Genomic DNA, 13,854 nt, shown 5'->3' with positions numbered 1-13,854 from the left:
AACCAAAAAATTAATTAACATCAATCCAAATGGACCAAACCACATTTAAAAAAAACAATCACTATGGCCTGCTCTTGTAAACCCTTCAAACTACCAGTAATATTAGTGACGTTAGAATCTTTGGAACGGATGAAAGTACCCCAATGCTCACCTTTCAAGTACAGACACACCCCTTCCTTGTAAATGTAAACTAATGCTACATACACTGAACTAAATTATAAATGCAACACTTTTGTTTTTGCCCCCATTTATCATGCGCTGAAAACAATGATATAAGACTTTCTCTAAGTACACAAAAGGCCTTTTTCTCTCAAATTTTGTTCACAAATCTGTCTAAATCTGTGTTAGTGAGCACTTCTCCTTTGCCCCGAGATAATCATCCACCTTACAGGTGTGGCATATCAAGATGCTGATTAGACAGCATGATTATTGCACAGTTGTGCAATTTTACTCTAAAATGTACAGTTCCATCACACAGCACAATGCCACAGATTAAGTCATCTGGCTGCTGAAGGTGTTCTCACCAGTTAGGGAGAACACCTTCAAACCATACAACCAATAATGACCATACATAGTAGGTGCCACCAAAGATAGAGGTTTCAGGGCCAACCTTCCAGTAGAATTAAGTAATTTACTTATAAAAACATAGATTGTACAATATGAGAGCCTACAGTAATATTAAATCCATACTTCTGAATTTAGGTTTAACCCAGTCTCAACATGATGGTAATATTTACTACAATGGGTAACACCCATGCTTATGCTACCATTGGTGTTACTGAAACAAATGAGCAATTAGCATTCCTAGTCGGTTCGACCGTGATAACGGATACCTAGCGTATGAAACCGAAAACCAATTACGTCACCATGGGTAATTGTGTGAATGTCTAATTATGTTCATTTTACCTGACAATTATTAAGCTATTCAATTTAATGCCAAACAACAAGGCTACAAGAAAAAATCTAAGAGTATAATTTCCTATTGGAACCGGTGTGAGATGACATTGGGATTTGACAGAATGGGGGACAATTACAAATACTGTACATAACATGAGTCATTAGCATATTTTAAATTCAGTATAATTACAAAAGGACCACCAAAAATGTCTAGCATGTCTGGGCCTCTCGTTGGGCTGTAATCAGCAAATGTGATCAGTGTCCCCTCTTTGTCTTTGAACAATAATTAGTCCATACCCCCCATTTTTCCAGGTGGCTGTTATTAGAAATGTAAATTTGAGCAGCGGTTATTCATGTCCTGCCGTTGGACAATGGAGAGCACTACTTGGCATTCATTGAGTACGCTTGGTCTATCCAGTGACTGAGATGCAGTGTGATCAATGAAATGTGGATGCTTTCCCTTGCCCTGCTGTAGGCACCTAAGTAGTTAGTGTAGGGTATATTGTGTCAGAATGGTGATTTATGGCCCTAGGGGGCGGGACTTCCATATTGATGTGACAGGTGGGCGGGACATCCGGTTTGCATGGGTGGGACTTCCTGTATGACGTATGTTAGGGTGGGACTTCCGGTATGACGTATGTTAGGGTGGGACTTCCGGTATGACGTATGTTAGGGTGGGACTTCAGGAGTGACGTATGCATGTCCGGTGACTTTGTGATTTATGATTACATTGATGTGTCAGTGTTTGATGTTTTACAACATCTGATTAGCAAACCAGACTAGTGTTATAACAGGTGGGCTATGTTTGATGATTAACAAATGGGGCTTAGGGTTCCGGAATGTTAAATTCCCAGGCAGTAAATAAGTGTTTGTGTCAGCGGTAAGTTGTTTGGTGTGTACAGCAAAATGGTGTTCGTCAAATATAAAACCCTGGGTTTTATCTTCTGACAAGTGTATGCAACAGCTGGCATACAAATGGTGTTTGCTAACCTTTCATGTTATATGGGTTGACTGGCGTGGTATGTGTATTTAAACCACGCTGACATCGGGGTTGGTCATTCAGGTCTTGCCTGAGCGAACTTACCTACCACATTACAAAACATGGAGGATTGTGCTGCTATCAATGTTTTGGGTGAAACACCGGTGAAAGCTAACAGCTTAAACGCAGCTCAGCGATTTGGTAAGAAATTGCTAATGGACCGCAGAGATGCAATCAACATGCAGCCTCCGAAGAAACCGATGCAGAGTTTAACCCCGAATCCATCAATTACACCCGGATATGGTGGCACAGGAGTGGGAAATTGGACGATGGTCGGATCGGGGGATATCATTCTTCAACCAGAGCAACCAGAGGTTGCATTTTATGAATTACCCGAAGGCCAAGTGTTTAAGGCTGGTGTGACTGATCAAATGGTTGTTTACATGCCAGTTATGGCAACCTTTCGAAAAGTGTTTTATTTGGGGCCAAAACAAGGCCCACATAATACAGTAGATGTACTGTTTAAAGTTGTCGAGGGGCTGAAAGAGTATGACTCTGTCAGATTGGAGTTATTTCCGTAAAATATCAGCGGGTTAGTTTGTGACTGCGGACTGATCGACCGACCTAAGACTCCCGAAGCCCCGCCTTAAGCCAACACCTTCATCAGCACAGCATAAAAACCGACAGACCGCCGGTGACATTCAAGCAGTCGGAAGATTTTACGAAACATGTCTCAAGATTACAACCAAGTGGTGATTGAAGAACCCAAGGCTGAGGACTGGCTGTGTGACGCCTGGGATGACAACGCTGAAGCCTTCTACGGAACCCCTGACCCAGACAGCTCGATTCCACCGGCATACCCAACAAGAAACTACCATTGGATTGACAGGGTTGGTGATCAACTAGGTCCTCTTAACCTGTCATACCTTTCAAATGCTAACAAGAGTTATCACAAAATGGACAAACAACTTGCACCAAAAATTTTAAAGATCATCAAAGCAACAATGGGTATGATTCTGGAAAACGTTGTTGGGGCTATTCTACACAAAGCATGCATCGGATGCGAAGTGGACCACCCGAGCCAGACAAGACATTCATGTCTCGAACCGCCTGAGTATTTTTTTGAGGCCCATTATGATGACATTGTGGCGACAGTTTTAACACCGCGACTGAAACATGTGTTGGTCAAGGCTTTGAACGCATCTGGTTTTCACACACCGATGACTGATGTTCACGAGGCCGCTGAGAACTTTCTGCACGAGCTCAAGTTGGAGCCGAACATCACACAGAGACTGAGTGAGAACAGGGATGAGTACATGGACAAATTTAATGAGGATGTTGTATGCGACGCAGCGGGGTCATGGTATGATGAAAGCAAAGAGTCTGTTGTCTAAGGCCAGGGTAGCTTCAGTTCTCATGTTAACATGTATATAAACAAAGACTATGAGAAATCTGAATGTTTGTGTAACTTTTCTGAATATATTGGTTGTGTAATTTCAAAAACTCAAATAAAACATTGTTAAACATGTATTAATTCTCATTATTGCTCGAACACTCTACGATGTCTGAACAGGTTATGAAAAGTATTTACTATGACCCGGCAAACCCTGGTGCTTATGTGGGTAGAGAGGGTTTGAAAAGAGCATACTTGGAAAAAACCGGGGAGATCCTCAAAAATGGTGAGGCCGATGACTGGCTGCTCGCCCAGGATGCATACACGCTACACAGGCCTGTAGCTATACATTTTAAAAGAAATAGAGTTATTGTTCATGATATAAATTCACAATTTCAGCTGGATTTGGTTGACATGAGTGCTTACAGCGTGGAAAACAATAACATGAAATTTATGTTAACATGCATAGATGTATTAAGCAAATACGCATGGATTCGCATGCTGAGAAATAAAAGCGCTATAGAGGTAAAGCGAGCATTTGAAGACATATTAAAAGAAGGAAGAACACCACAAAAAGTCCAAACGGACAAGGGGAAGGAGTTTAATTCACATTTTGAAATGTTGATGAAGAAGTACAACATAAAACATTTTGCTACAGGAAATGATGTCAAAGCGAGTATCGTTGAGAGGTTTAATAAAACAATTAAATCACGAATGTGGAGGTATCTGACAGCAGCCAACACCCACCGCTATGTTGAGGTTATTCAAGATTTAGTTCGTGGGTACAACCATAGCTACCATCGGTCTATTAAGATGAAGCCTGCTGACGTTTGTGAAGAAAATGTTAGATTAGTTCTCAAGAACCTGTATGGCACAACATTAACGAGAAATGGTAATCAAAGCTACAAGTTCCAGGTTGGGGATACAGTGAGACTCTCAAAGCTGAGAGGTGCGTTTACAAAAGGCTATGAAAAAGGGTACACAGATGAATATTTTACAATAACAGAATGCATTCCTCGGGTACCTCCTGTATATAGAATAAAAGATTACGATGGTGATGTGATAGTTGGGACCTTTTATGAACAGGAATTGCTGAAAATAATCGTGGCCAAGGATAAAACTTTTAAAGTGGAAGCAGTTTTGAATGAGAAAGTACAGAAAGGGAGGAAAATGTGTCTTGTGAAGTGGCTAGGTTGGCCTGAGAAATTCAACAGCTGGATACCATCGGAACAAGTGGTTGACCTAGAAACTGGATAAAACTCCAGGATTTACAGGATCACGTCATTTACATTGACTGCGATCAGCATGGGTGACGGTGGCTTCTACATAACGCTGCCCAGTAACTCATCGAGACATGTCTATCCAAGCAACACAAGTTCGTGCTATACCACTAAATTTGCCAAAGGTATAGATTTGAAAGGCGATTGGGAAGTATCTTTGATAGAGTTCCAATACCCGCATACGTGGAATACTTTTACACGGGGCGAAAACGCATTTGAACTACTTGACTTGAAAAACGACAAAACTTGGAAATATGCCCTCGACACCGGTTATTACAGCAGCATATTAAAACTAGTGATAGAGCTCAACAGTCATATAAAAACACATGGTTTATCGGTGGGGTACGATGAATTTAAAAATAGAGTGTTTCTAAAAGGTGAGCCCCAGTTTAGTTTGAAATTTAGTGCAAAACTGGAACAGATATTGGGGTTAAAACCAGGCGAGCGGTGGTCTGCCACATGGTACAGAACATACCCCACAGATATTCTGGCGGGGTTTAACACCCTATACATCTACACAGATATAATTGATTATCAATGTGTTGGTGACAGTCATGTCCCACTGCTGCGAACTGTACATATTACAGGGAGAAAGAATGAAGTTGTCACAGTGACGTACGACAAGCCACACTACGTACCTCTTAGTAAGAGACAATTTGATGAGATCTGTATTGAAGTAAAATCTGATCAAAACCAGCTGGTTTCATTTGTAGTGGGGAAGGTGATTGCAAAATTACACTTCAGACCCATCAAACAATCTTTTAGAGTTTAAGATGCAGCCGCAGAAGCTCTATGATGATCCTCAAAGGTATGTTGAATACTACACAACACAGGCCGGTAACGGTTTACCAGGGTATCATGGTAGCTCAGCAATGTATGGGGCCGGTCTAGGGGGCATTTTCCGAGGGCTTTTCCGGATGGCAATACCTTTGTTGAAGCGCGGGTTCTCCATAGCAAAACCACATCTGAAGAGTGCGGCTAGGAATATAGTCGGCGATGTTGTCAACAGTGTTATGTCACGACAAACAAAACAGCAGGATGGTTCTGGATTAATGGTTATGTCTCGAGGTGTTAGAAAGAGACCACCTGGTAGGCGGAGCCTACCCAAGAGTAAAAAACGCAAGAATGAGACAAAAACAAGAGCCAAGGTTAAAAGAGGACATACACCCCGGAGGACGCTCAAAGGGAACACGACAAATCTGATTAAGAATATATTTTAGAGAGATGGCACTCCTACACCGTATGTCTGGCGAATGTATGAATACAGAGTTGGATTTATTCACAGTTCCATTCACACAGACATCTATCGAGAAAAATACATACGTTGAAATACCAACCCTATCAGCAATATCTGACGCAGCCCCTCTGGAGTTCTTTATTGCCGGGAATGGCGAAGACTACGTTGATCTAAACAATACTTTGCTGTACCTACGTGTAAAAGTCACTAAACCGGACGGAACCAATATTGATGCCGGAGCCCGTGTTGGGGTTATCAACTATCCGATAGCCACCCTATTTTCACAAGTGGATGTTTCCTTGGGTGATCGTTTAATTAGCCAGAGTAGCAACACATACCCCTACAGAGCCGTTATAGAGAGCATTCTGAATTATGGATGTGATACATTAAAGACACAGTTTTCAGCTGGGTTGTTTTATAAGGATGCCGCAGGTCACATGGATGTTACGGACCCTGCAGGCGAGAACGATGGACTTACGAAAAGGGCAGCCTATTCGGTGGATAGCACAACATTTGAAATGATCGGCCCTGTTCATAGCAATATCTTCTTTCAAGAGAAACTTATGTTAAACGGCGTTGACATAAAGGTTAGGATGGTGCGCGGTAAAGATGAGTTCTGCCTTATGGGGGTCGGGGATGTGCGTTATCGTTTGCATATACTATCCGCATCACTATTTGTCAAGAAAGTGTCTGTTTCGCCAGCCGTGAAACTTGGACACGCTCAAGCGCTACTCTCAACCAATGCCAAGTACCCAATTGAAAGAGTGTGTATGAAGACATTTAGTTTACCGGCTGGGGGTCGTGTTTGTAACCAGGAAAACCTATTTTTAGGACCTCTGCCAAAATGTATTGTAATCGGATTGGTGGACAATGACAGTTTTACCGGAAGTTACACAAAGAATCCATTTAATTTCAAACATTATAATTTGGAGTTTATGGCTATGTATGTGGATGGTCAGCAATTTCCTAGCAAACCATTCCAACCAAATTACACAACAGGGTCAGCAGTGCGTGAATTTTACCAATTGGCCTTAGCTTCAGGAAAACACCTAAAGGACCAAGCCTTGGCTATTGACAGGTCGGACTTCTTACACGGCTATGCCCTTTATGCATTCAACTGCGCGCCAGACGAGGAATGTGGTCAGCACATATCCTTGATCAAGTCAGGGAATGTACGACTTGAGATGAGGTTCAGACAACCACTACCCCACACAATTAATTTAGTTGTTTATTCAATCTTTGACTCCATTATCGAAGTGTCAAACCGGCGACAAGTCATGGTTGACTACTATTAGGAGACCTGTGTGGAAATGAATACCGCAGAGTTGACCAGTGTGGTGAACCAATTTTCATCTAGGACCCATTTCTATGGTGTGCTGGCAAGTGACCAACTACCTAGGGTGCCTGTCCGAGATGTTGCATCAATGATGATTGTTAATACACACCCAAGCAATCAACCTGGGGAGCACTGGCTGGCTATTTACATAACGGATGATGGCATTGGAAGGTTTTATGACAGTTTTGGAAACCCCCCGGATTTTACATATTTTCCCAAGTCAATCAAGGCCTTTCTGAAAACCTGTGAGAATGTGGAATACAGTTCAAAACAAGTACAGGACCTGATTTCAACCACGTGTGGACAGCATTGTTTGTTCTTTCTCTTTCTAATGACAAAAGGTCTGAGTTATAATGATTTTATGTCTTTTTATGCTGATGATTTACGAGAAAATGATGCCCTAGTCTCAAAGTTTGTAGCTAAGATGTACCAGAGTAAGCGTGATAAGCAAATGTTTAATTGCATACAACATGCTCAATCTTGTGAAACGTTTAATTTGTGCCATGGTTGTTGAAGAAATAGAAAAGCCAATCACGTGTATGTCAAATTTATTATTCAAAAATAAAAACATTTGTAAAACCACATCAATGTTTACATATTATTTTTCATACAACATTTATTCAAGATAAAACAAACATACAATGTATCACAAATAAATTGAAAACACATTAAAATGGAAGCCATTTTGCGGGGTCCGTGGTATGAGGTTCAAAGAAAGCTTTGGTTGTTTGAAAACCAGTTGCTGGTGGTGTGGCTAAATCATCCATTGTGTCACCAGACTTTTGTTTATACAAATTGATTTTACGTCTTACATGCGCATTTGGAATAGTTGTAAAAGGCATGTTGAGACATGCCATGGCCTCTAAAAACACACCCCACCCCAACGGTCTTCTATCGTCAGCAATTTTATTGGTAGCTGTCACGCTTTTAACAAGATCCAATAGGTGCGAGCCCTTGATTATCTCTCCTTTGAAAACAAATTCACCATTTGAATTCCATGAAGTCAAATCTTTAGACCTGTGCATTCTATTAAGAATATATTCAACATTCTTTCTACGCTTCACAGGCACATTATCCAAAATTTCATCAACAAGGTCAACATTTCGGTCAACAGTTTGCTTATTCTCAGTCACGTTTACTACAGCAGACCCGGTCTCAGACCCAGGTAGACTTAAAGTCAGGGTGTTTGTATCAAGCTCACCCTGGCGCACAACAGTCAAAAATCTATGTAAAATAGCAGAGTATCTTTTAGCTTTCTCATGTAAATCCATATCAGGCTTCAACAGTATATTGCGAATCGATGAGTCCAAATCATTCTCAACAGATTGTCTTACATCGGTGCTAGTCGTTTTGGATTCCCGCAGTTTTTCCAACTGATGTTGTGGCACCAGAAACATTTTCTGAGCATGCTCCATGTTGTTTAACCCTGTCTCGATGCAATTAGACTGGTTAAGAATGGAACTGCAACGCTTAGTAACGGCAGTAGAAAACCTCCAGATTGGTTGATGGTTTTTCTTTTCCGTGCAACTGAAGTGTTCTTTCTAGACATGTATATAATTTTGGCTTTTTGTCTCTTTACTTTTCGGAGCTGCGACTCGGTTAAGGGTATATTACCGCGCCTTAGATTAAGCGCTATTTCACAGAGTGATAGAATGAGGTCGGTGGATGCTGATTCTAAAATAACTTTTCGTTGACTTGCCGGTGCCTTAAATATCATTTTCAAAAGTGGTAAATTTCTACGAATGCGTTTAGACATGATCAAACTTTCTTAGGAACGTACACGACAGGCCAATCCCCTGAAAATAACCCTGTTCTCAGACGGTAGTCTTCTGGTGTTGTAGCTTTAAAGTCAATAAGTAAATAACCAAAAGGCGGATGTGTTGCATCTTTAAAACTCTCCATGAAGAATCGAGAAAGACCGGGGTATATCTGTCTGCCTAAAATACTAATCTGCTGATTGTCGCGGGGGTTTTTAAACAAGATGAGGTAGTTTGTGTTCAAGTTAATAGTTCTACTAGATTTGCCTTTAACAAACATGTTTTGGACGAGGTAAATTGCACTCAGGTTACGGTGGTGTGAATATTGTGTGAAAACTCGCTCCATCTCCAAACTCTCTGATGCACTTTTCATTAAATCGTCAATAATTAAAAGGTTGTTTTTCTGAATCGGTAGCAGATTGTCATCACACAGCGATGTTGGTAGACCTTCTATAAAAGTAATCTCCCTTACTTTCAACAGTTCGTCATACAGCGGTTGCCAACATGAATAAACCCAGACGATATTTTGAATTTCTTTGGAGAATACAACCTCTGCATTATCCAACAACATCTTCACAAAATATGTTTTACCAGAGTTACTGGGGCCACTAATGACACAGCTGAATGGGTGTTGTAGTCGTGGGTCAAAACCGCTATCCATCCTAGACTGTGGTTTAGTACCCATAAGGCCTTGTGCTGTAATCAGGGAGCAGTACACGCTTGTTGTACACAACTCTGAAACGCTTAGACACTACACGGTTTTTCAACGTGAATGTTCTTTTATCTCTAGCAATTGTGTCTGCATTAGCAAGGACATGATCATCATCACCGCCCTCACCCCGTACAAAGTTGTCAACCAGTCGTGTCAGCGTCTCCAAATTAACAATGGTTGTGTTGTAGCTGTTGAGCGTAATGCCTTTTGCTTTGAGACAGGTCAGACCTTTAACGGTTTTGTAACCATATGTCTTTGGCCCACCACTAACAAATTGAGCTATGCTGTCACCATCCGGTAACTCATCGGTCAAGTCACCCAAGAACGGGCCCAGTGGGGGGACCCAATCCCCATGGCGTGTGACAAAGATCACGGAATCAGTGTCTGTGTAGAGTACACGTCTATCCAACTTTTCCAAGAGTGAGTACAACTCGAGTCTAGCATAAGCTGTTGTGAACGCGGCAATAAATATGTTGCCGTTACGTGGTTTGATTGGTGTCTGTTTTGTGTAACGCCACTGTACCATCGCAACAGTGTCTGAGATGAACGAGAAATAACCAACATCTATTTCACTGGAAAAAAGGTAGTGGCTAAACTCCTCCGGATCTGTAATTAACATTGTGTTCATAAGGTTAGTCCGCTCACCCATCTTACCCCAAAGACTATTCATTGCCAATTTAGCTAAAGATCGCCTAGCACTGTTTACAACAATGTTTTCCTTGTCAAGCTGCACACCCTCCTTTTCATGATATTCACGGATATACCGGTCTTTAGCCTCATCGTCAACCACAGATGGTGGGAAGCCACTAGCTTCCTGCTTGTGCTTCAGGAATGTTCTCATGTAATCTGCAAAAAGACTTCAAATATTTCCACAATGCAATAACCTTTCTCAACAGCTTTAACCAGCTCAATAGAAACCCAGGTACCGGTTAAAGATCTTTCTGAATCAGTGTGTGAACAATCAGTTACCTGGTTTTCAGACTCTGCACATAATCTACACAATGGAAAGAACAGCTTACCGCCAACCCTGTGTGGTAAAACGGGGTGATAAAGGCCTTTCGGTGGACACACTGTAGCCTTAACAATACCAAAGTAAGTGTCTAGGGGTTTGAAATCTCGAAAGATTATGTCTGGATGCCCTATCGGATAAGTCTTTGTCTTGTTGCAGAATGGGTAAAGACTACAGACATCGTTATACTGAATAGTCTCCCCTTCTCGAGCCGTAAACTTCAGATGAATCGCATTAGTACGACCACCAAAAAGAGCATCCCGAGGGTCAAGGCGCTCTGGAGAACCAAAGGTCTTCAAGAAAGCTTTGACATCTGCGGATGTGTTTTTAAGCCGGTTCCACTCACACTCCCATATGTATTGAACATGTACGTTGTGTTGTTCTTTCAAAGCCTCTAGCTTTGTCAACCATTGCTGGTGCATCAACCCATACTGAATCTTTGTCATTGGATTGATGCTGGTTGAACAATGACACTTTGGGTGACCGTGCCAGAAACAACCTAGAAATTCATAGACCGTGCTAAAACCATCACGTTCAGCATATCCATCAACGTAGTAGGCACCGATTTTCACTTCACCCCTGTTCAGGGCGTGCTGTATCGATATATTCTTATCGGAGGCCACATATTCAAGCCACTGGATTGAGCTGTTTGAGAATGTCTTCTGACAACGGTTGTAGTTGTCTGAGGGGACCAATGCAATGGTGTCCTTGGTGAGGAATCTGTTGCAAAAGACTTTCATGCAAGCCGAAGCAATCGTAATTGACCGGAATGGGTCAACACCACCACACTCCAGGAACTCGAGTCTGTAGCGCATACAACCCTCTCTCAAGATGACCACATCATTCACGCAGTAAGCCTTTATTTCATCCTGCATGACAAAGGGGTCTGCGGAAACAGTTGCATACCATTGCAAAAACTCATCTTTTTCTTTAGCCATCATGGTATTCACGCCATAGTAATGCGGTTCCGGATGGGGACCAACATAGTTCTCATTCTCCTTGATGTTAAATTTGTAAGGAAAGTAGCCTTTTTTCGAATCCTTAAAACCCATAGCACGTGGCAAGGCTGACAGCTTCATAGGTAGAAAGCAATGACTATCAATGTATCTCTGATTGAATGTGCTGTCTGTAAAAATCATGAGCTTGCTACCATTAGCAATAAGTGTCGTGCCAATACCATTGTTAGCAAGGTACTGCATCAAGATGTAACCATCGAAACCTTTAGAGTTGTGTGCTATAAATGTGTAGTCATTATATTTCGGTTGCCTAAACTTTTGAAAAAAAGCAGTGACACAACCTTCTCCGGCTGAACACCACATCTTGTTATCAAAGCTTATTGCACACACAAAATTTGCAGTGTGTACACCATTCACCGGATTGGCAATAGTCTCAAAATCATAAAATATGTAGCGCTCACTGGGGTCCTCGGGCTTGGAGGGTTTTATAAAACACTGATGATTCATTTCAAAAGCCAGATCCACATTACAATTGGGGCACATGTTAGCAATGCACTGGTGTGCTTTATAGTTGGTAATACTGACATTGTAATAGCGACCACAATCGACACAGTATTTCTTCTGGTCACACCTGCTAACCCAACGATCCACACTTTTGTGGTGCTTCAATCGTTTATGCTGGCTATAACAAAAATCTGAATAACATATCCTTTTACAGTCAGGGCACTGCTTTGTGTTACGGGGTTGGGTATGACAATCTTCATGAAGACAGACACTACAGCTATGTTTACAACCATGATCACCACGTGTGTTGAAACCGGTATAGCACCAGTCACAAACATAAGACACACCCAGAAAACCCTTCAGATTCATGATACCGTAGAAATGGTTATCGTGTAAGTACATAAAGTCAGTTCTAGGGTGGGTTTCCTTGCTGTTTTGAAACTTGGTAAAGTGACCATCCCGTGTTCGGTGAAAGACAACAATTTTACACCCTGTAATTTCTTCAAACCGAACAATATCTGTGAATGACACACATTCATCTAACGCTAAACCAGCCCCCTTATGTAGCTCACGACCACTAACCAGGGCCTCGGGATATGTGTACTGGGGGTTCAACATACCCATCAAACAAACAGAAAAACACGTAGAATCATTATTCACAGCCACATATAAATGTCTTCTTTTTTTATTGATAATCTGATCTATCAACAATGTTTGAGCTTTACGTCGTGGGGCACCACCCTCACGGTTTTTGACAATTTGTACCACCAGTTCTAGTGATTCATCAATCATAAGCTCCGTATTACTCTGCATAACACTTTCAAGTAAATTACCAAACGTGCGTTCATTATATTCATCCGCTCTCATGGTCACATGTACGGGATCTATCAGAGATTCACCAATCAACTCAATCTGCAGACGATCACCGGGCCCTTGTACAAAGTCTGAGGCTCTAACAATCAAAGTATCCAAGCCTGCCATAATACTTGTGTAGAATGTGCCAAAATCACCAACTTCACCAGTATTTTGTAAATTTATCAACTGTCGTAATTCAACATTGTCAAACGCATTACGCTGTATAACTCTAACATCGCCATCACTGCACTGAGTTTGCATCAGAGAGCTCGAAGAAGTGTCAACTAGATCGTGTGAAAAATGGGGGCTACTAAGCTCGGTTAACAAGCCTTGTATCTGAGGATTATTGTGCGCATCGCTGTGTAACAAAGTAGCGGTTGGTTCATTTGTATTTTGGGGTATGGTCGATTGATTATTTGTAGAGGTTGTTGGCTGTTCCGTGTCTGGACTGTCGTTAGCATTATCTTTCGCCATTTCTCTGGTTTAACGTGTAAATAACAATCCACTTTTCAGATTTAAATATTCTAACTCAAACACACATTTACATACAGCGCAGTTTTGAAGAGTTGGCTGTATTACCTTCAGCTTTCAAGCCTGAAAGAAAACAAAAATCCCCTCACGCTGTGCAGCCACAAGGAAGGGTATCCGTAACTGACCCCATTGTGGTAATGTACTTTGTATCATCACCCGGCTGTCCTCAATCTGTTGGAATATAGAATGTTGTACCAAGGGTCAGTATGCATAGTCATAATTGTAAATAACACTTTAGAACAAGACTAAAAATGTCTGTAAATAATTAAACTTACACAAAGTATCTGCTCAGGTTGTGTAAGATCACAGTCTGACCACCCAGTCCAACTGACGCAGATGCCGGTCACTTGAACTAAATACAAATAGGATTAACAAGCGTATACAGGTAATTAAAGCTGATTAACAATA

The sequence above is a fragment of the Esox lucius genome, chromosome 7, assembly GCF_011004845.1.
Source record: "Esox lucius isolate fEsoLuc1 chromosome 7, fEsoLuc1.pri, whole genome shotgun sequence".
NCBI lineage: Eukaryota > Metazoa > Chordata > Actinopteri > Esociformes > Esocidae > Esox > Esox lucius.
Note: the sequence above shows the minus strand (reverse complement) of the source record.